Genomic DNA, 21,163 nt, shown 5'->3' on the forward strand with positions numbered 1-21,163 from the left:
GGAGAGAGAGAGGGAAGGAGAGAGGGAAGGAGAGAGGGAAGGAGAGAGGGAAGGAGAGAGGGAAGGAGAGAGAGGAAGGAGAGAGAGAGGAAGGAGAGAGAGAGGGAAGGAGAGAGAGGAAGGAGAGAGAGGAAGGAGAGAGAGAGGGAAGGAGAGAGAGGGAAGGAGAGAGGGAAGGAGAGAGAGAGGGGGGGAGAGAGAGAGAGAGGGAAGGAGAGAGAGAGGGAAGGAGAGAGAGAGGGAAGGAGAGAGAGGGAAGGAGAGAGAGGAGGGAAGAGAGAGAGGGAAGGAGAGAGAGAGGGGGAGAGAGAGAGAGGGAAGGGAAGAGAGAGAGGAGGAGGAGAGAGAGAGGGAAGGAGAGAGAGAGGGAAGGAGAGAGAGAGGGAAGGAGAGAGAGGAAGGGAGAGAGGGAAGGAGAGAGGGAGGGGGAGAGGGAAGGAGAGAGGGGAGGAGATGAGAGAGGGAAGGAGAGAGAGAGGGAAGGAGAGAGAGAGGGAAGAGAGAGAGGGGAAGGAGAGAGAGAGGGAAGGAGAGAGAGAGGGAAGGAGAGAGAGAGGGAAGGAGAGAGAGAGGGAAGGAGAGAGGGAAGGAGAGAGGGAAGGAGAGAGGGAAGGAGAGAGAGGGAAGGAGAGAGAGAGGAAGGAGAGAGAGGGAAGGGAGAGAGAGAAGGAGAGAGAGAGGGAAGGAGAGAGGGAAGGAGAGAGGGAGAGGAGAGAGGGAAGGAGAGAGAAGAGGAAGGAGAGAGAGAGGGAAGGGAGAGAGAGGGAAAGGAGAGAGAGGGAAGGAGAGAGAGGAAGGAGAGAGAGAAGAAGGAAGGAGAGAGAGAGAGGAAGGAGAGAGAGGGAAGGAGAGAGAGAGGGAAGGAGAGAGAGAGGGGAGGGAGAGAGAGGGAAGGAGAGAGGAGATGAGAGAGAGGGAAGAGAGAGAGGGAAGGAGGAAGAGAGAGGAAGGAGAGAGAGAGGAAGGAGAGAGAGAGGGAAGGAGAGAGGGAGGGAAGGAGAGAGAGAGGGAAGGAGAGAGAGAGGGAGGGAGAGGGAGGGAGAGAGAGACTGGGGAGACACATGGAGACTGAGGGGGGAGACAGACGGTGGGGGAGAGGGGGAGCTGGGCCCACTCTGCCTCAGTGGGGACAGGGTTGGGGTAACAGGCTGGTAACCCACCCCTGGGTGGGTGACCTCTCCCCCTGGGTGGGTGACCTCTCCCCCTGGGTGGGGTGACCTCTCCCCCCTGGGTGGGTGACCTCTCCCCCTGGGGTGGGTGACCTCTCCCCCTGGGTGGGGTGACCTCTCCCCCTGGGTGGGTGACCTCTCCCCTTGGGTGGGTGACCTCTCCCCTTGGGTGGGTGACCTCTCCCCCTGGGGGTGGGTGACCTCTCCCCCCTGGGTGGGTGACCTCTCCCTTGGGTGGGTGCAGCCTCCCTCAATGAGGGGGGTGATCTTATGGAGGTGTATAAAGCCATGAGGGAAGAGATTAGAGCGAGTGCACAGTGTCTTTCACCCTACAGAGTAGGGGGGTCAAGAACCAGAGGACATGGCAGGTTATGAGGGGGAAAGGTTTAATGGGAACTTGAGGGGAAACTCTTTTACACAGTGGGTGGTGGGTGTATGGTACAGGTGGTGGGTGGGTGTATGGTACAGGCTGCCAGAGGGTGGGTGGGTGTATGGTACAGGCTGCCACAGGGTGGTGGGTGTATGGTACAAGCTGCCACAGGGTGGTGGGTGTATGGTACAAGCTACCACAGGGTGGTGGGTGTATGGTGCAAGCTGCCACAGGGTGGTGGGTGGTGTATGGTGCAAGCTGCCACAGGGTGGTGGGTGGGTGTATGGTGCAAGCCTGCCACAGGGTGGTGGGTGGGTGTATGGTACAGGCTGCCACAGGGTGGTGGGTGGGTGTATGGTGCAAGCTGCCACAGGGTGGTGGGTGGGTGTATGGTGCAAGCTGCCAGAGGAGGTAGTTGAGGCAGGTACTATAACAACATTTAAAAGACATCTGGACAGGTTAATGGATAGGAAAGGTTTACAGGGCCAAACGTGGGCAGGTGGGATTAGTGTATCATGTGTAATTAGATGGGCATCCAGGTCGGAATGGGCTGAAGGGCCAGTTTCCATGCTGTACGACTGACCATTAGGGTCTGAAGAAGGGTGGCAACCTGCCACGTTGCCCCTCCACTGCTTGCTGCCTGACCCGCAGAGTTCCTGCAGCACTCTTGTGTTTCACTGTTAACAGTGGATTTTCCCCTGTGATGCCACGTGTGGTGAAACGGTTCTGCTGTGGAGCAGCGAAGAAGGACAATAACCTGCCTGGACAACCTTCAGCAGTCCACATCCTGCTAAATTAGTTGGAGTTTTTAAATTAGAAAGGTCAGTGGCAATATTGTTAACAGTGCAATTATTAGTTTTTGCTTGACTGATACATATTTTCTGGGAGATAAATGTTTTTCGCCTTATTTTTTAAGTATCCCCACAGTAATGTGGCTGACCTGTGACCGTTTGTCATGTTAAGGACAGTTTGGAATGGTAAATGCTTGGCCTTGGTCAGTGTCTATATGGTTTGAACTTGAGGCAGTAATCACACATTTGTAGAGTCAAGAGTGTTTTAATTGTCATATGTGCCAACAGTGAAACAATGACATTCCCACTTGCTGCAGCTTAACCGGCCATTTCATGTACCATTTGTGAAACTGTTTTATAAGGTGGGATAAACATAACTACTCTTTGCATTTCCCTCTGTCACACCCAATTATTTTGGTGCAAGTGCTTTCCTTTTGTCTAATAGGTAATAATGCACAGATACTATTAAATATTCTATAATACAATCAATTAATAACCGTAATACTGGGCAGTGTGGGATTCCAGGTGTGGATGCTGACAGACATTGTTGACTTCGAAGGTATTTATTCACAAAATGCTGAGTAACTCAGCAGGTCAGGCAGCATCTCAGGAGAGAAGGAATGGGTGACGTTTTGGGTCGAGACTGAAGAAGGGTCTCGACCCGAAACGTCACCCATTCCTTCTCTCCTGAGATGCTGCCTGACCTGCTGAGTTACTTCAGCATTTTGTGAATAAATACCTTCGATTTGTACCAAGCATCTGCAGTTATTTTCTTATATGACATTGTTGACCTTGGTCCATTCATGGATAACTATTGTTATTTTTAAATGTTACCATAAAGGTCCCCAATGTGCATTACATTGCTTGGTTACTCAGCAGTAAAATATGAGCAAATTTGCTTGAATGATATAAAATAGCATTTCAGTTTAGTTTGGGTGGCTCGGTGGCGTAGCAGTAGAGCTACTGCCTTACAGCGCCAGAGACTCGGCTTTGATCCTGACCATAGGTGTTCGTCTGTACGGAGTTTGTACGTTCTCCCTGAAGACTCAGTTTGACCGTAGAGTCCCAACATGCCTCGTGCCTGCTTCACTAGTCAATTAGATCATTGCTAATGTTTTACATCGGCACCTCTCTCTTCAAACGACATTCATATCCCTTGATACCTTTTATGTCAAAAAATTGGTCGATACAGAATTGAAATATCATGAGCTGGGTAAAGTGCCTCTCGCGAATGAAACGGATATCAAAACAGAAAATGGTGGAAGAACTCAGGAGATCAGGCAACATTCATGGAAAAGAGACTGGCTAACATTCCTGGTCGTGGACCTTTGATCGAAGCTGAGTTTGATCAAGGGTCTAAGAACTGCTTCACGACCGGGTGGTCCTCCAGCCTGAAACAATAATTTTTTTCCACAGATTCTGCCAGACTTGCTGAGTTCTTCCAGCATTTCTGTTCTCTATGTCAGATTCTGTGTTAAAAAAATTAAATGATATTCAATACACAGTTGAACAAAAAGGTTCTTCTGTGATTTATAAATGTCGCAGTTCATGTCTGATTTTTCTGTTTGAAGTATAGTTTGGGAGAGGGCTGTGATGGGGGTGGGGGATATTTGTGGAGAGGGAGGAGCCTGGTTTTTAGTAAGAGGAGTGGTTTGGAATATTCTAAGTTATGAGTGCGGGTTACGCATCTGAAAACCCTCCAGTACAATGTTGACTTGTGAATGTTACAGAAGTCCATGTGGAGGAAGAGCAAAACGGAAGTTATCTACGACTGGCCGTGATTTGCTCCGTTCGCTGGCCGGTATTCATCAATTCCAACAAAATTCGGGTTTCAAGTACTGAGATTCCACTTTGCGGCCATCTTAGAGTTTTGCAATTGGTCTGACTTTTAATATTTCTATTTTTTCTCGCTCTTTGGAAGCTGCATTTGTAAAGTGATGTCCTGGCTTTGTGAAAAAGGGCTTCCCCCAGTAATAATACAACTAAAGCTCTGGTAAGATGCCTTCTGTTTTCCCTAGTGGATCTGATCTTGCACAAGAGTTGAATCAAATGCTTGATGCAAATGCTTTCTCTTTTAGTGTAATGACAGGTCTGCAGATTTTTCTAATATAGGCTTCATATTCATTTAAACTTTGTCCACTTGAGGAAAAGTCTTTAGGGCGTTGTTTGATCTTCACTCCCTCTGTGTAAAGAAATGTTTTCCCTCTGTCCTGGATTGTGGACATTTTGTTTTGAGAGTGTCCCTGCTTTGACCACCTCAGGCCAGGGATATCTCTTGTTCCTTATCCCTAACCAGTCTGAAGAAAGGTCTCGACCCGAAACGTCACCATTCCTTCTCTCAGAGAAGCTGTCCGTCCCACTGAGTTACTCCAGCTTTTTGTGTCAATCTTCGGTTTAAACCAGCATAGATTTTGCTCCGTTCGCTGGCCGGTATACATAAATTCCAACAAATTCGGGTTTAAAGTACTGAGATTCCACTTTGCGGACATCTTAGAGTTTTGCAATTGTTCTGACTTTTAATATATCTCTTTTTTCTAGCTCTTTGGAAGCTGCATTTGTAAAGTGATGTCCTGGCTTTGTGGCAAAGGGCTTCCCCCAGTAATACAACTAAAGCTCTGGTAAGATGCCTTCTGTTTTCCCTAATAATAATAATAATAATAATATTCATTTATTTATTATTAGTGAATCTGATCTTGGACAAGAGTTGAATCAAACAATAATTGCATATCTCATATTGCATATTAACTATTATCCTGCTTTGTGACGGTGTTGCAGTGTGGGTTGTTTAAGAATTTAAGCAATTTGGTGGTTTAAGACCAAGTGTTACTGTGACCCTCCCACAAAGGCATGCTTGTATTGTTTTGGTTGCAAGCTTGTAAGAAATGGAGGTATATTAACTGAATAGATGCTTTTACAATGGACTATCTTTTGTAAATAGTTCATCCTAGCGTATATTCACACATTTATATATGTGCTGAACAATGAATATAACATGAGTATTCTTATATTTTACAGATATTGATCTGTGTACTTCGATAATGTGGCCATGGAGGTCCTTTTGTGTAGGTAAATGTTAGCGTGATTATTGAGACAGCAAGCCAATTACTTTATCTTGAAGGTGTACAGTTTTTTATATTTTGAAATGAATTATTTTAAAATTGCATTCTGATTTTAGTTGTAAAACTGTTTTGTTAGATGAGATAATAATAAAATGGACTTTGTCAAACTACTTGTCAAACTGCTTGATGCAGTTTCTCTTTTAATGTAATGACAGTCTGCAGATTTTTCTAATTTAGGCTTCATATTCCTTTAAAATATTGTCCACTTGAGGAAAAGTCTTTAGACGTTGTTGGATCTTCACTCCCTCTGTGTAAAGAAATGTTTTCCCTCTGCCCTGGATGGTGGACATTTTGTTTTGAGAGTGTCCCTGCTTTGACCACCTCAGGCCAGGGATATCTCTTGTCCCTTATCCCTAACCAGTCTGAAGAAAGGTCTCGACCCGAAATGTCACCCATTCCTTCTTTCCAGAGATGCTGTCCGTCCCGCTGAGTTACTCCAGCTTTTTGTGTCTATCTTCTGTTTAAACCAGCATCTGCAGTTCCTACACCGGGATATCTCTTCCCTGCATCTATTGTGTTGCTTTGAGTTGGTAATTCGTATTCCACTGCACCTTAATTGGTACATGTGACAATAAACTGACTTTGGCCTTGAATCAGATGTGAATTTTGCGTTTCAATGAAACCGCCCCATAATCTTCAAACATTCTGCGTAATCTCTCCCCGTGGAACAACTTTAACCCACCGCCACCGACCCAAGTGAATGTATTGAACATGGTACGGGTGGGACAGAATATTCATGGTCCATTTGTGGTGGAATGAGCACGAATTAAGAAACTAGCTTGACATGCCTTTGCCAGCAATTCTCAGTGTTGCATTGCCAACTAAGGTGCAAAAGTGTTATCACTGAATTATTTTAAAGTGTAATATTTAATATTTTAATCATACTGTATGGAAACAGGCCCTTCGGCCCAACTCGCCCATGCCAAGCATGACGCCCCATCTAAGCTAGTCCCATTTGCCCGCGTTTGGCCCATATCCCTCTAAATCTAAGATAGACACAAAAAGCTGGAGTAACTCAGTGGGGCAGGCAGCATCTCTGGGAAAAAAAGGAATAGGTGACTTTTTTGGGTCAAGACCCTCTTCAGACATCTGAAGAAGGGTCTCGATCCAAAATGTCATCTATTCCTTCTCTCCGGAGATGCTGCCTGTCCTGCTGAGTTACTCCAGCATTTTGTGTCTCATCCAGCATTGCATTTGCCTTCCTTCCTGCCGATTCAACCTGCAAATGATCCCGTGTAAGAAGGAACTGCAGATGCTGGTTTAAACCGAAGATAGACAGAAAAAGCTGGAGTATCTCAGGGGGACAGGCAGTATCTCTGGAGAGAAGATTCTCACCAGAGATGCTGCCTGTCTCGCCCGCTGAGTTACTCCAGCTTTTTGTGTCCAGGCCTGTATTTATTGTCTGGACAAACAAGGTAAGAATTCTTTTCAGCTAGACATCACGGCCGTTAGACCCCAAAATATGCAAGTTTTGCAAGTTCTAATCAATGACGTGTCAGATAACACTGACACATACCAAATTGCTTTTAATATTTACATTTTTAAAGTTTTATCAAAAATTGAATCATGGAATGTTTCATTTTTGTACTGAAACCACAAATAAATGTTCAAAAAATGGAAAATGGAATTCATCGATGGAATGAAGCCTCAGAAAAAAATGGGGGGGGGGGGGGGGTGTGTGTGTGTGTGTGTACGACTGGCCATAATTTGCTCCGTGTGTGTGTACAGGGGGTGTGTGTGTGTGTGTGTGTGTGTACAGGGGGGGATGTGTACAGGGGGGGTGTGTGTGTGCAGGGGTGTGTGTGTGTACGGTGGGGTGTGTGTGTACGGGGGGGTGTGTACGGGGGGGTGTGTGTGTACAGGGGGGGTGTGTGTGTGTACGGGGGGGGTGTACGGGGTGTGTGTGTACAGGGGTGTGTGTGTGTGTACGGGGGGGTGTGTGTAGGGGGGGGTGTGTGTACGGGGGTGTGTGTACAGGGGGTGTGTGTGTGTGTACGGGGGGGGGTGTACGGGGTGTGTGTGTGTACAGGGGTGTGTGTGTGTACAGGGGGTGTGTGTGTGTACAGGGGTGTGTGTGTGTGTACGGGGGGGGGGGTGTGTGTACGACTGGCCGTGATTTGCTCCGTTTGTTCAATTCCAACAAAATTCTGGGATTCCACTTTGCGGCCATCTTAGTGTTTGCAATTGTTCTGACTTTTAATATATCTCTTTTTTCTAGCTCTTTGGAAGCTGCATTTGTAAAGTGATGTCCTGGCTTTGTGAATTGGGCTTCCCCCAGTAATACAACTAAAGCTCTGGTAAGATGCCTTCTGTTTTCCCTCGTGGATCTGATCTTGCACAAGAGTTGAATCAAACAATAATTGCATATCTCATATTGCATATTAACTATTATCCTGCTTTGTTACGGTGTTGCAGTGTGGGTTGTTTAAGAATTTAAGCAATTTGGTGGTTTAAGACCAAGTGTTACTGTGACCCTCCCACAAAGGCATGCTTGTATTGTTTTGGTTGCAAGCTTGTAAGAAATGGAGGTATATTAATGGAATAGATGCTTTTACAATGGACTATCTTTTGTAAATAGTTCATCCGAGCGTATATTCGCACATTTATATATGTGCTGAACAATGAGTATAACATGAGTATTCTTATATTTTACAGATGTTGGTCTGTGTACTTCGACAATGTGGCCATGGAGGTCCTTTTGTGTAGGTAAATGTTAGCGTGATTATGGAGACAGCAAGCCGATGACTTTATCTTGAAGGTGTACAGTTTTTTATATTTTGAAATGAATTATTTTAAAATTGCATTCTGATTTTAGTTGTAAAACTGTTTTGTTAGATGAGATAATAATAAAATGGACTTGTCAAACTGCTTGATGCAGTTTCTCTTTTAATGTAATGACAGTCTGCAGATTTTTCTAATTTAGGCTTCATATTCCTTTAAAATATTGTCCACTTGAGGAAAAGTCTTTAGACGTTGTTTGATCTTCACTCCCTCTGTGTAAAGAAATGTTTTCCCTCTGCCCTGGATGGTGGACATTTTGTTTTGAGAGTGTCCCTGCTTTGACCACCTCAGGCCAGGGATATCTCTTGTCCCTTATCCCTAACCAGTCTGAAGAAAGGTCTCGACCCGAAATGTCACCCATTCCTTCTTTCCAGAGATGCTGTCCGTCCCGCTGAGTTACTCCAGCTTTTTGTGTCTATCTTCGGTTTAAACCAGCATCTGCAGTTCCTACACCGGGATATCTCTTCCCTGCATCTATTGTGTTGCTTTGAGTTGGTAATTCGTATTCCACTGCACCTTAATTGGTACATGTGACAATAAACTGACTTTGGCCTTGAATCAGATGTGAATTTTGCGTTTCAATGAAACCGCCCCATAATCTTCAAACATTCTGCGTAATCTCTCCCCGTGGAACAACTTTAACCCACCGCCACCGACCCAAGTGAATGTATTGAACATGGTAAAGCTGGGACAGAATATTCATGGTCCATTTGTGGTGGAATGCGCACGAATTAAGAAACTCGCTTGACATGCCTTTGCCAGCGATTCTCAACGTTGTATTGCCAACTAAGGTGCAAAAGTGTTATCACTGAATTATTTTAAAGTGTAATATTTAATATTTTAATCATACTGCATGGAAACAGGCCCTTCGGCCCAACTCGCCCATGCCAAGCATGACGCCCCATCTAAGCAAGTCCCATTTGCCCACGTTTTGGCCCATATCCCTCTAAATCTAAGATAGACACAAAGCTGAAGTAACTCAGCGGGGCAGGCAGCATCTCTGGAAAAAAAGGAATAGGTGACATTTTGGGTCAAGACCCTCTTCAGACATCTGAAGAAGGGTCTCGATCCAAAATGTCATCTATTCCTTCTCTCCGGAGATGCTGCCTGTCTCGCTGAGTTACTCCAGCATTTTGTGTCTCATCTAGCATTGCATTTGCCTTCCTTCCTGCCGATTCAACCTGCAAATGATCCCGTGTAAGAAGGAACTGCAGATGCTGGTTTAAACCGAAGATAGACAGAAAAAGCTGGAGTATCTCAGGGGGACAGGCAGTATCTCTGGAGAGAAGATTCTCACCAGAGATGCTGCCTGTCCCGCCCGCTGAGTTACTCCAGCTTTTTGTGTCCAGGCCTGTATTTATTGTCTGGACAAACAAGGTAAGAATTCTTTTCAGCTAGACATCAGGGCCGTTAGACCCCAAAATATGCAAGTTTTGCAAGTTCTACACAGTGACGGGTCAGATAATATTTACATTTTAAATATTTACATTTTTTAAAGTTTTATCAAAAATTGAATCATGGAATGTTTCATTTTTGTACTGAAACCACAAATAAATGTTCAAAAAATAGAAAATGGAATTCATCGATGGAATGAAGCCTCAGAAAATATTTGTGATATCAGAAAATTTGCTTGTCAAATTGTGGAAACATGACAGGAAATTTGTAATTTTCGATGATTTTGAGGGATTAATAGAAGGTAATGTGTTGCGAAATTAAACGTAGCCGCAATCATTTCAGTGTTTATGTTCCAACCGCTATTTAGTTCTAATGCCTGTGCTGTATAATGTGACAATCTATTACAGATGCTCCGTGACTTACGATGGGGTTACGTTCCGATAAACCCATCGTAAATCAAAAATATCGTAAGTCGAAAACTGAGGTGAGAAGGAACTTTTTCATTAAAACTGAGGAGCTTTTTCACCCCAGAGAGTTGTGAATTTGTGGAATTCTCTGCCACAGAGGGCAGTGGAAGGCAAATCACTGGATGGATTTAAGAGAGAGTTAGATAGAGCTCGAGGGGCTAGTGGAATCAAGGGATATGGGGAGAAGGCAGGCACGGGTTATTGATTGTGGACGATCAGCCATGATCACTATGAATGGCAGTGCTGGCTCGAAGGGCCGAATGGCCTCCTCCTGCACCTATTTTCTATGTTTCTAAAACTGATATCGCTCGCCCGGGAAAAGATCAAAATTTGAAGTATGGTTTCTTTCGCTTTTGCACCCCCCCCCCCGTACACACGCACCCCCTGTACACACACACCCTTTACACCCCCCCCTGTACACACACACCCCCTGTACACACACACCCCCTGTACACACACACCCCCTGTACACACACAACCCCCCCTGTACACACACAACCCCCCCTGTACACACACACCCCCCTGTACACACACACCCCCCTGTACACACACACCCCCCTGTACACACACACCCCCCTGTACACACACACCCCCCTGTACACACACACACCCCCCTGTACACACACCCCCCCTGTACACACACCCCCCCTGTACACACACACCCCCCTGTACACACACACCCCCCCTGTACACACACACCCCCCTGTACACACACACCCCCCTGTACACACACACCCCCTGTACACACACACACCCCCTGTACACACACACACACACCCCTGTCCACACACACCCCCATGTACACACACACCCCCCTGTACACACACACCCCCCTGTACACACACACCCCCCTGTACACACACACCCCCCTGTACACACACACACCCCCCTGTACACACACACCCCCCTGTACACACACACCCCCCTGTACACACACACCCCCCTGTACACACACACCCCCTGTACACACACACACCCCCTGTACACACACACACACACCCCTGTCCACACACACCCCCATGTACACACACACACCCCTGTACACACACACACACCCTGTGCACACACCCCCCCCCCCCCCCCGTGTGTGTGTACAGGGGGTGTGTGTGTACGGGGGGAAGTGTGTGTGTACAGGGGGTGTGTGTGTACAGGGGGTGTGTGTGTACGTGGGGTGTGTGTGTACAGGGGGGGGGTGTACAGAGGGGGGGGGGGGTGTGTGTGTACGGGGGTGTGTGTGTGTACAGGGGGGGGTGTGTGTACGACTGGCCGTGATTTGCTCCGTTCGCTGGCCGGTATACATCAATTCCAACAAATTCGGGTTTAAAGTACTGAGATTCCACTTTGCAGCCATCTTAGAGTTTTGCAATTGTTCTGACTTTTAATATATCTCTTTTTTCTAGCTCTTTGGAAGCTGCATTTGTAAAGTGATGTCCTGGCTTTGTGAAAAGGGCTTCCCCCAGTAATACAACTAAAGCTCTGGTAAGATGCCTTCTGTTTTCCCTAGTGGATCTGATCTTGCACGAGTTGAATCAAACAATAATTGCATATCTCGTATTACATATTAACTATTATCCTGCTTTGTGACGGTGTTGCAGTGTGGGTTGTTTAAGAATTTAAGCAATTTGGTGGTTTAAGACCAAGTGTTACTGTGACCCTCCCACAAAGGCATGCTTGTATTGTTTTGGTTGCAAGCTTGTAAGAAATGGAGGTATATTAACTGAATAGATGCTTTTACAATGGACTATCTTTTGTAAATAGTTCATCCTAGCGTATATTCACACATTTATATATGTGCTGAACAATGAGTATAACATGAGTATTCTTATATTTTACAGATGTGGTCTGTGTACTTCGACAATATGGCCATGGAGGTCCTTTTGTGTAGGTAAATGTTAGCGTGATTATGGAGACAGCAAGCCGATGACTTTATCTTGAAGGTGTACAGTTTTTTATATTTTGAAATGAATTATTTTAAAATTGCATTCTGATTTTAGTTGTAAAACTGTTTTGTTACATGAGATAATAATAAAATGGACTTTGTCAAACTACTTGTCAAACTGCTTGATGCAGTTTCTCTTTTAGTGTAATGACAGTCTGCAGATTTTTCTCATTTAGGCTTCATATGCATTTAAAATAATGTCCACTTGAGGAAAAGTCTTTAGGTGTTGTTTGATCTTCACTCCCTCTGTGTAAAGAAATGTTTTCCCTCTGCCCTGGATGGTGGACATTTTGTTTTGAGAGTGTCCCTGCTTTGACCACCTCAGGCCAGGGATATCTCTTGTCCCTTATCCCTAACCAGTCTGAAGAAAGGTCTCGACCCGAAACGTCACCCATTCCTTCTTTCCAGAGATGCTGTCCGTCCCGCTGAGTTACTCCAGCTTTTTGTGTCTATCTTAGATTTAGAGGGATATGGGCCAAACGTGGGCAAATGGGACTAACTTTTTTGATGGGGCGTCATGCTTGGCATGGGCGAGTTGGGCCGAAGGGCCTGTTTCCATGCAGTATGATTCAAATATGAAATATGACACTTTAAAATAATTCAGTGATAACACTTTTGCACCTTAGTTGGCAATACAACGCTGAGGATTGCTGGCAAAGGCATGTCAAGCTAGTTTCTTAATTCGTACGCATTCCACCACAAATGGACCATGAATATTCTGTCCCACCCTTACCAAGTTCAGTACATTCACTTCGGTCGGTGGCGGTGGGTGCTTTTTCACCCAGAGAGTTGTGGAATTCTCTGCCACAGAGGGCAGTGGTAGGCAAATCACTGGATGGATTTAAGAGAGAGTTAGATAGAGCTCTAGGGGCTAGTGGAATCAAGGGATATGGGGAGAAGGCAGGCACAGGTCATTGATTGTGGACGATCAGCCATGATCACAATGAATGGCGGTGCTGGCTCGAAGGGCCGAATGGCCTTCTCCTGCACCTATTTTCTATGTTTCTAAAACTGATATCGCTCGCCCGGGAAAAGATCAAAATTCAAAATTTGAAGTACGGTTTCTACTGAATGTAGAATGCTTTTGCACCATGGTAAAGTGGAAATATGGTAAGTCGAAGCATCGTAAGTGAAGGAGCATTTGTATTCTGTTTATGGATGTATATTCCAAAATAAAGCAAATACTTTTCTAAAACACAACGGCTGACATTTCAATTTTGCCTGGCTCTAGAGATAGACATTTAATATTCTTCTCCCATGCTGGAAACGTGGGCAGCAAACTCTCGGAACCGCAGAGTTCTTTTGGCTTTGGAGGCTCGCTGAGAAATGCAGCTCTGCTGCAAGAAGGGGCATTAGAAATCTTTGCAGATTTTCAGCATTTAGGGAAAGGTGGAAGTGAAATGCAGAGTTGGACGGGGAAGGAGACAGAGGAAAGAGGAGGGATTTAAAAAAAAATATATATATATTTTTTATATTTAGAGATACAGCGCAGAAACAGGCCCTTCGGCCCACCGGGTCCACGCCACCCAGAGATCCGCGCACATTAACACTATCCTACACCCCACTGGGGACAATTTTTACATTTGCCCAGCCAATTAACCTACATACCTGTACGTCTGTGGAGTGTGGGAGGAAACCAAAGATCTGAGAGAAAACCCACGCAGGTCACGGGGAGAACGTACAAACTCCGTACAGACGGCGCCCGTAGTCAGGATCGAACCTGAGTCCTACGGTGCTGCATTCGCTGTAAGGCAGCAACTCTACCGCTGCGCCACCGTGCCGCACATACTGTAAATGAGGGAATGGGGATGAGCACATTACCATGCTGGAGCACCCACTCGTGATTGGCTTCCTTGTACACCACTGAATCTTTGGTCAGTTTAGTTTATTGGCACGTGTACCGAGGTACAGTGAAAAGCTCTCGTTGCATGCTAACCAGTCAACGGAAAGACAATACATGATTGCAATCGGGGCCAATTACAGTATGCAGATACATGAGACGGGTATAATGTTTAATGGAAGATGTGGCCAGTAAAGTCCGAACAAAGATAGCCTGATGTTCACCAATGAGGTAGTTGGGTAATTCAGGACTGCTTAATAGGATATAGGATGATGATTCAGTTGCCTGATTCAGTTGTTGGACACCCCTTTTTTGCTTTGAAAAATTAACCTGTGGAATTATCCACAAAAGAAAGACCCCTTTGTGAGTTGATTTAAAGCTACCAAGCCAAACAAATCCTTCATCTGAGGACAGGTCCTGACCCGAAACACCACCTATCCATTTTCTCCAATGATGCTGCCTGACCTGCTGAGTTACTCCAGCAATTTGTGTCCCTCTGGTACAAACCAGCATCTGCAGTTTCTTGTTTCAACAAATCCTTCGTGTTGCATTTGCGGCATTGACTGCGCTAAAAGAGATGCAGAACATTTCCAAGTAGCTGGTGTCCCGCACTGTACATTGTCTCTGACCTTCTGGGCACCAGGGTTGGAGACGGCCAGGGAAAGGGGTGGTTAAAGAAGAGGAAGGACCAAGCTGACCCAGGAGGAGATGGGAGAATGGATGCACATGTGTGGGGTGGGGCAGGGGATATTACTTGAAATGGGAGAATTCAGTGTTCATACTGTTGGGTTGCAAGATACCCAAGTGGAATACAAGGTGCTGTTCCTCCAGTTTGCATGTGGTCTCGATGTGGCAGTGGAGGAGGCCCAGGACAGAAAGTCACTGGGAATAGAAAGAGGAGTTGAAATGGTGAGCAACTCCACTTGCAGCACAAGTGTCCGATGAAATGATCAATGTATTTGCGTTTGGTCTCGCCGACGTGCAGGAGGCCACATTGGCAACACCGAATGCAATAGATAAGCGCCCTTATTTTTAAGGAGGGCACGGTGGCACAACAGTAGAGTTGCTGCCATACAGGGAATGCAGCGCCGGAGACCCGGGTTCCATCCTGACTACGGGTGCTGTCTGTACGAAGTTTGTATGTTCTCCCCGTGACCTGCGTGGGTTTTCTCCAAGATCTTCGGTTTCCTCCCTCACTCCAAAGACGTACAGGTACGTAAGTTAATTGGCTTGGTAAATGTAAAAATGATCCATGTGTGTGTAGGATAGTGTTAGTGTGCGGGGAATCGCTGGTCGGCGCGGACCCGGTGGTCCGAAGGGCCTGTTTCCGCGCTGTATCTCTAAACTAAACATCAGCCTGAAGAAGGGTCTCGACCCGAAACATCACCCATTCCTTCTCTCCCGAGATGCTGCCTGAACCGCTGAGTTACTCCAGCATTTTGTGCCTACCTTCCATTTGAACCAGCATCTGCAGTTATTTTCAAATACATAAACTAAATTAAAGATGGGATTAAAGGCACACATGAACCTCTGTCTCACCTGGAGGGACTGCAGGAGTCCCGAGATGGAGACGAGGAAGGGGGTATAGGGACAAGTGTTGTTTCTCCTGTGGTTGCAGGGGAAGGTACTGGGGAGGGGGCGGGATAAGCGAACCACCGGGTTTAAGGAAAGCGAGTGCAGTTTGGGTCTTGGAACCATCAGGCTCTTGGAACATCACGCATCACTAGTCTCAACTATGAACCATGGACTGACTTTGTTTACACTGAAGACTTTTGAGGGGTGTTTACACGCATTGTGCATATTTACATGAATTTTTGTTCGTCTATGTCATTGCATTTACCAAGTCAACATCACAAGATTAGAAATTGTTTAGCCAGAGCTGAATACCCTTCTCGGCATCTGCCTACAATTGGGTCTCGCGCTTGTGCGCGGTGGTGGAAAGATTGGTGGAAGCAGGGCCGTGTCGTGAACGCTCCTTCCTTGGCCCCACAGCCCTATTGAACTGCAGCAGTTAGGAATTTCATTGCTGTGTTGACAGTTCATAAGTTCTAGGAGCAGGATGAGGCCATTCGGCCCATCAAGTCTACTCCAACATTCCAATCATGGCTGATCTGTCTCTCCCTCCTAACCCCTTTCTCCTGCCTTCTCCCCACAAAACCTGACACCCGTATTAATCAAGAATCTGTTAATCTCTGCCTTAAAAGTCGCCCACTGACTTGGCCACCCCTCCAGTCGTCTGTGGCAATGAATTCCACAGGTTCACCACAAAAGAAATTCCACCTCATCTCCTTCCTAAAGGAGCGCCCTTTTATTCTGAGGCTGTGATCTCTAGTCCTAGACTCTCCCATTAGTGGAAACATCCTCTCCACATCCACTCTGTTCAAGGCTTTCACTATCCTGAATGTTTCAATGAGGCCCCCCCCCTTCATTCTTCTAAACTCCAGCGAGTACAGGGACAGTGTCGTCAAACGCTCATCATAGGTTAACCCACTCATTCCTGGGATCATTCTTGTAAACCTCGCCTGGACCCTCTGCAATACCATGGAAACATAGAAAATAGGTGCAGGAGTAGGCCATTCGGCCCTTCGAGCCTGCACCGCCATTCAATATGATCATGGCTGAACATCCAACTCAGTATCCTGTACCTGCCTTCTCTCCATACCCCCTGATCCCTTTAGCCACAAGGGCCACATCTAACTCCCTCTTAAATATAGCAAATGAACTGGCCTCAACTACCTTCTGTGGCAGAGAATTCCACAGACTCACCACTCTGTGTGAAGAAATGTTTTCTCATCTCGGTCCTAAAAGACTTCCCCCTTATCCTTAAACTGTGACCCCTGGTTCTGGACTTCCCCAACAGCACATCCTTCCTCAGATATGGTGCCGAACACTGCTCACAATACGATGCACATGAGAGTTCAACACTCGACTCTCGCTGGCAAAATGGAGGGGGGGGCTGAGACATGAAGGTGAGAAAGGGAATGAGCCAATACTCCCTGTGGCATTTGTAATTCCAAAGTAAACTTTACCTGCAAGAAAGCAGTAAAATGCAGATGAAGCAGGCACATCTCTCAGCCATTCAGTGTGTGTGTGGGTGTGTGCAGTCATTGTCACCTGGGGCTGTCTGTGTCACTCACTACCTCCAGGGCCCCCTCTCACTACCTCCATCCCCCTCTCTCACTACCTCCAGGGCCCCCTCTCACTACCTCCATCCCCCTCTCTCACTACCTCCAGGGCCCCCTCTCACTACCTCCATCCCCCTCTCACTACCTCCATCCCCCTCCCTCACTACCTCCAGGGCCCCCTCTCACTACCTCCATCCCCCTCTCTCACTACCTCCATCCCCCTCTCTCACTACCTCCATCCCCCTCTCTCACTACCTCCATCCCCCTCTCTCACTACCTCCATCCCCCTCTCACTACCTCCATCCCCCTCTCTCACTACCTCCATCCCCCTCTCTCACTACCTCCATCCCCCTCTCACTACCTCCATCCCCCTCTCACTACCTCCATCCCCCTCTCTCACTACCTCCATCCCCCTTTCTCACTACCTCCAGGGCCCCCTCTCACTACCTCCATCCCCCTCTCTCACTACCTCCAGGGCCCCCTCTCACTACCTCCAACCCCCTCTCTCACTACCTCCATCCCCCTCTCTCACTACCTCCAGGGCCCTCTCTCACTACCTCCATCCCCCTCTCTCACTACCTCCAGGGCCCCCTCTCACTACCTCCATCCCCCTCTCTCACTACCTCCATCCCCCTCTCTCACTACCTCCAGGGCCCTCTCTCACTACCTCCAGGGCCCCCTCTCACTACCTCCATCCCCCTCTCTCACTACCTCCATCCCCCTCTCTCACTACCTCCATCCCCCTCTCACTACCTCCATCCCCCTCTCACTACCTCCATCCCCCTCTCTCACTACCTCCATCCCCCTCTCACTACCTCCATCCCCCTCTCTCACTACCTCCATCCCCCTCTCTCACTACCTCCATCCCCCTCTCTCACTACCTCCATCCCCCTCTCTCACTACCTCCATCCCCCTCTCTCACTACCTCCATCCCCCTCTCACTACCTCCATCCCCCTCACTACCTCCATCCCCCTCTCTCACTACCTCCATCCCCCTCTCACTACCTCCATCCCCCTCTCTCACTACCTCCATCCCCCTCTCACTACCTCCATCCCCCTCTCACTACCTCCATCCCCCTCTCTCACTACCTCCATCCCCCTCTCTCACTACCTCCATCCCCCTCTCACTACCTCCATCCCCCTCTCACTACCTCCATTCCCCTCTCTCACTACCTCCATCCCCCTCTCTCACTACCTCCATCCCCCTCTCTCACTACCTCCATCCCCCTCTCTCACTACCTCCAGGGCCCCCTCTCACTACCTCCAGGGCCCCCTCTCACTACCTCCAGGGCCCCCTCTCACTACCTCCATCCCCCTCTCTCACTACCTCCATCCCCCTCTCTCACTACCTCCATCCCCCTCTCTCACTACCTCCATCCCCCTCTCTCACTACCTCCAGGGCCCCCTCTCACTACCTCCATCCCCCTCTCTCACTACCTCCAGGGCCCCCTCTCACTACCTCCATCCCCCTCTCTCACTACCTCCAGGGCCCCCTCTCACTACCTCCATCCCCCTCTCTCACTACCTCCATCCCCCTCTCTCACTACCTCCAGGGCCCCCTCTCACTACCTCCATCCCCCTCTCTCACTACCTCCATCCCCCTCTCTCACTACCTCCATCCCCCTCTCTCACTACCTCCATCCCCCTCTCTCACTACCTCCAGGGCCCCCTCTCACTACATCCATCCCCCTCTCTCACTACCTCCATCCCCCTCTCTCACTACCTCCATCCCCCTCTCTCACTACCTCCATCCCCCTCTCTCACTACCTCCAGGGCCCCCTCTCACTACCTCCATCCCCCTCTCACTACCTCCATCCCCCTCTCACTACCTCCAGGGCCCCCCCTCACTACATCCATCCCCCTCTCACTACCTCCATCCCCCTCTCACTACCTCCATCCCCCTCTCACTACCTCCAGGGCCCCCTCTCACTACCTCCATCCCCCTCTCACTACCTCCATCCCCCTCTCACTACCTCCATCCCCCTCTCACTACCTCCATCCCCCTCTCACTACCTCCAGGGCCCCCTCTCACTACCTCCATCCCCCTCTCTCACTACCTCCAGGGCCCCCTCTCACTACCTCCAGGGCCCCCTCTCACTACCTCCAGGGCCTCCTCTCACTACCTCCATCCCCCTCTCACTACCTCCATCCCCCTCTCACTACCTCCAGGGCCCCCTCTCACTACCTCCAGGGCCCCCTCTCACTACCTCCATCCCCCTCTCACTACCTCCAGGGCCCCCTCTCACTACCTCCATCCCCCTCTCACTACCTCCATCCCCCTCTCACTACCTCCAGGGCCCCCTCTCACTACCTCCAGGGCCCCCTCTCACTACCTCCATCCCCCTCTCTCACTACCTCCAGGGCCCCCTCTCACTACCTCCAGGGCCCCCTCTCACTACCTCCAGGGCCTCCTCTCACTACCTCCATCCCCCTCTCACTACCTCCATCCCCCTCTCACTACCTCCAGGGCCCCCTCTCACTACCTCCAGGGCCCCCTCTCACTACCTCCATCCCCCTCTCACTACCTCCAGGGCCCCCTCTCACTACCTCCATCCCCCTCTCTCACTACCTCCATCCCCCTCTCTCACTACCTCCAGGGCCCCCTCTCACTACCTCCATCCCCCTCTCTCACTACCTCCATCCCCCTCTCACTACCTCCATCCCCCTCTCTCACTACCTCCATCCCTCTCTCACTACCTCCAGGGCCCCCTCTCACTACCTCCATCCCCCTCTCACTACCTCCAGGGCCCCCTCTCACTACCTCCAGGGCCCCCTCTCACTACCTCCATCCCCCTCTCACTACCTCCATCCCCCTCTCACTACCTCCAGGGCCCCCTCTCACTACCTCCATCCCCCTCTCACTACCTCCATCCCCCTCTCACTACCTCCAGGGCCCCCTCTCACTACCTCCATCCCCCTCTCACTACCTCCATCCCCCTCTCACTACCTCCAGGGCCCCCTCTCACTACCTCCATCCCCCTCTCACTACCTCCATCCCCCTCTCACTACCTCCAGGGCCCCCTCTCACTACCTCCATCCCCCTCTCACTACCTCCAGGGCCCCCTCTCACTACCTCCAGGGCCCCCTCTCACTACCTCCAGGGCCCCCTCTCACTACCTCCAGGGCCCCCTCTCACTACCTCCATCCCCCTCTCACTACCTCCATCCCCCTCTCACTACCTCCAGGGCCCCCTCTCACTACCTCCAGGGCCCCCTCTCACTACCTCCATCCCCCTCTCTCACTACCTCCAGGGCACCCTCTCACTACCTCCAGGGCCCCCTCTCACTACCTCCAGGGCCTCCTCTCACTACCTCCATCCCCCTCTCACTACCTCCATCCCCCTCTCACTACCTCCAGGGCCCCCTCTCACTACCTCCAGGGCCCCCTCTCACTACCTCCATCCCCCTCTCACTACCTCCAGGGCCCCCTCTCACTACCTCCATCCCCCTCTCTCACTACCTCCATCCCCCTCTCTCACTACCTCCAGGGCCCCCTCTCACTACCTCCATCCCCCTCTCTCACTACCTCCATCCCCCTCTCACTACCTCCATCCCCCTCTCTCACTACCTCCATCCCTCTCTCACTACCTCCAGGGCCCCCTCTCACTACCTCCATCCCCCTCTCACTACCTCCAGGGCCCCCTCTCACTACCTCCAGGGCCCCCTCTCACTACCTCCATCCCCCTCTCACTACCTCCATCCCCCTCTCACTACCTCCAGGGCCCCCTCTCACTACCTCCATCCCCCTCTCACTACCTCCATCCCCCTCTCACTACCTCCAGGGCCCCCTCTCACTACCTCCATCCCCCTCTCACTACCTCCAGGGCCCCCTCTCACTACCTCCATCCCCCTCTCACTACCTCCAGGGCCCCCTCTCACTACCTCCATCCCCCTCTCACTACCTCCATCCCCCTCTCTCACTACCTCCATCCCTCTCTCACTACCTCCAGGGCCCCCTCTCACTACCTCCATCCCCCTCTCACTACCTCCAGGGCCCCCTCTCACTACCTCCAGGGCCCCCTCTCACTACCTCCATCCCCCTCTCACTACCTCCATCCCCCTCTCACTACCTCCAGGGCCCCCTCTCACTACCTCCATCCCCCTCTCACTACCTCCATCCCCCTCTCACTACCTCCATCCCCCTCTCACTACCTCCAGGGCCCCCTCT

The 21,163-nt window shown here is 49.4% G+C and overlaps 1 long non-coding RNA gene across 3 annotated transcripts; it reads left to right on the plus strand.

The window, feature by feature from the left end:
• Positions 1-4,155: 4,155 nt before the first annotated feature.
• On the plus strand, positions 4,156-13,150 carry LOC144596341 (uncharacterized). 3 transcript variants are annotated; one of them, XR_013547592.1, is made up of 7 exons: positions 4,156-4,323; positions 4,869-4,948; positions 5,346-5,396; positions 7,668-7,746; positions 8,105-8,207; positions 11,493-11,571; positions 11,928-13,150. It is a non-coding gene; the product is annotated as an uncharacterized LOC144596341 (long non-coding RNA). The 3 variants fall into 3 exon arrangements; XR_013547591.1 differs by having other exon boundaries at positions 8,105-8,155; XR_013547593.1 differs by having other exon boundaries at positions 8,105-8,151.
• Positions 13,151-21,163: the final 8,013 nt, after the last annotated feature.

The sequence above is a fragment of the Rhinoraja longicauda genome, chromosome 8 (assembly GCF_053455715.1).
Source record: "Rhinoraja longicauda isolate Sanriku21f chromosome 8, sRhiLon1.1, whole genome shotgun sequence".
In the NCBI taxonomy this organism is placed as follows: Eukaryota; Metazoa; Chordata; class Chondrichthyes; order Rajiformes; family Arhynchobatidae; genus Rhinoraja; species Rhinoraja longicauda.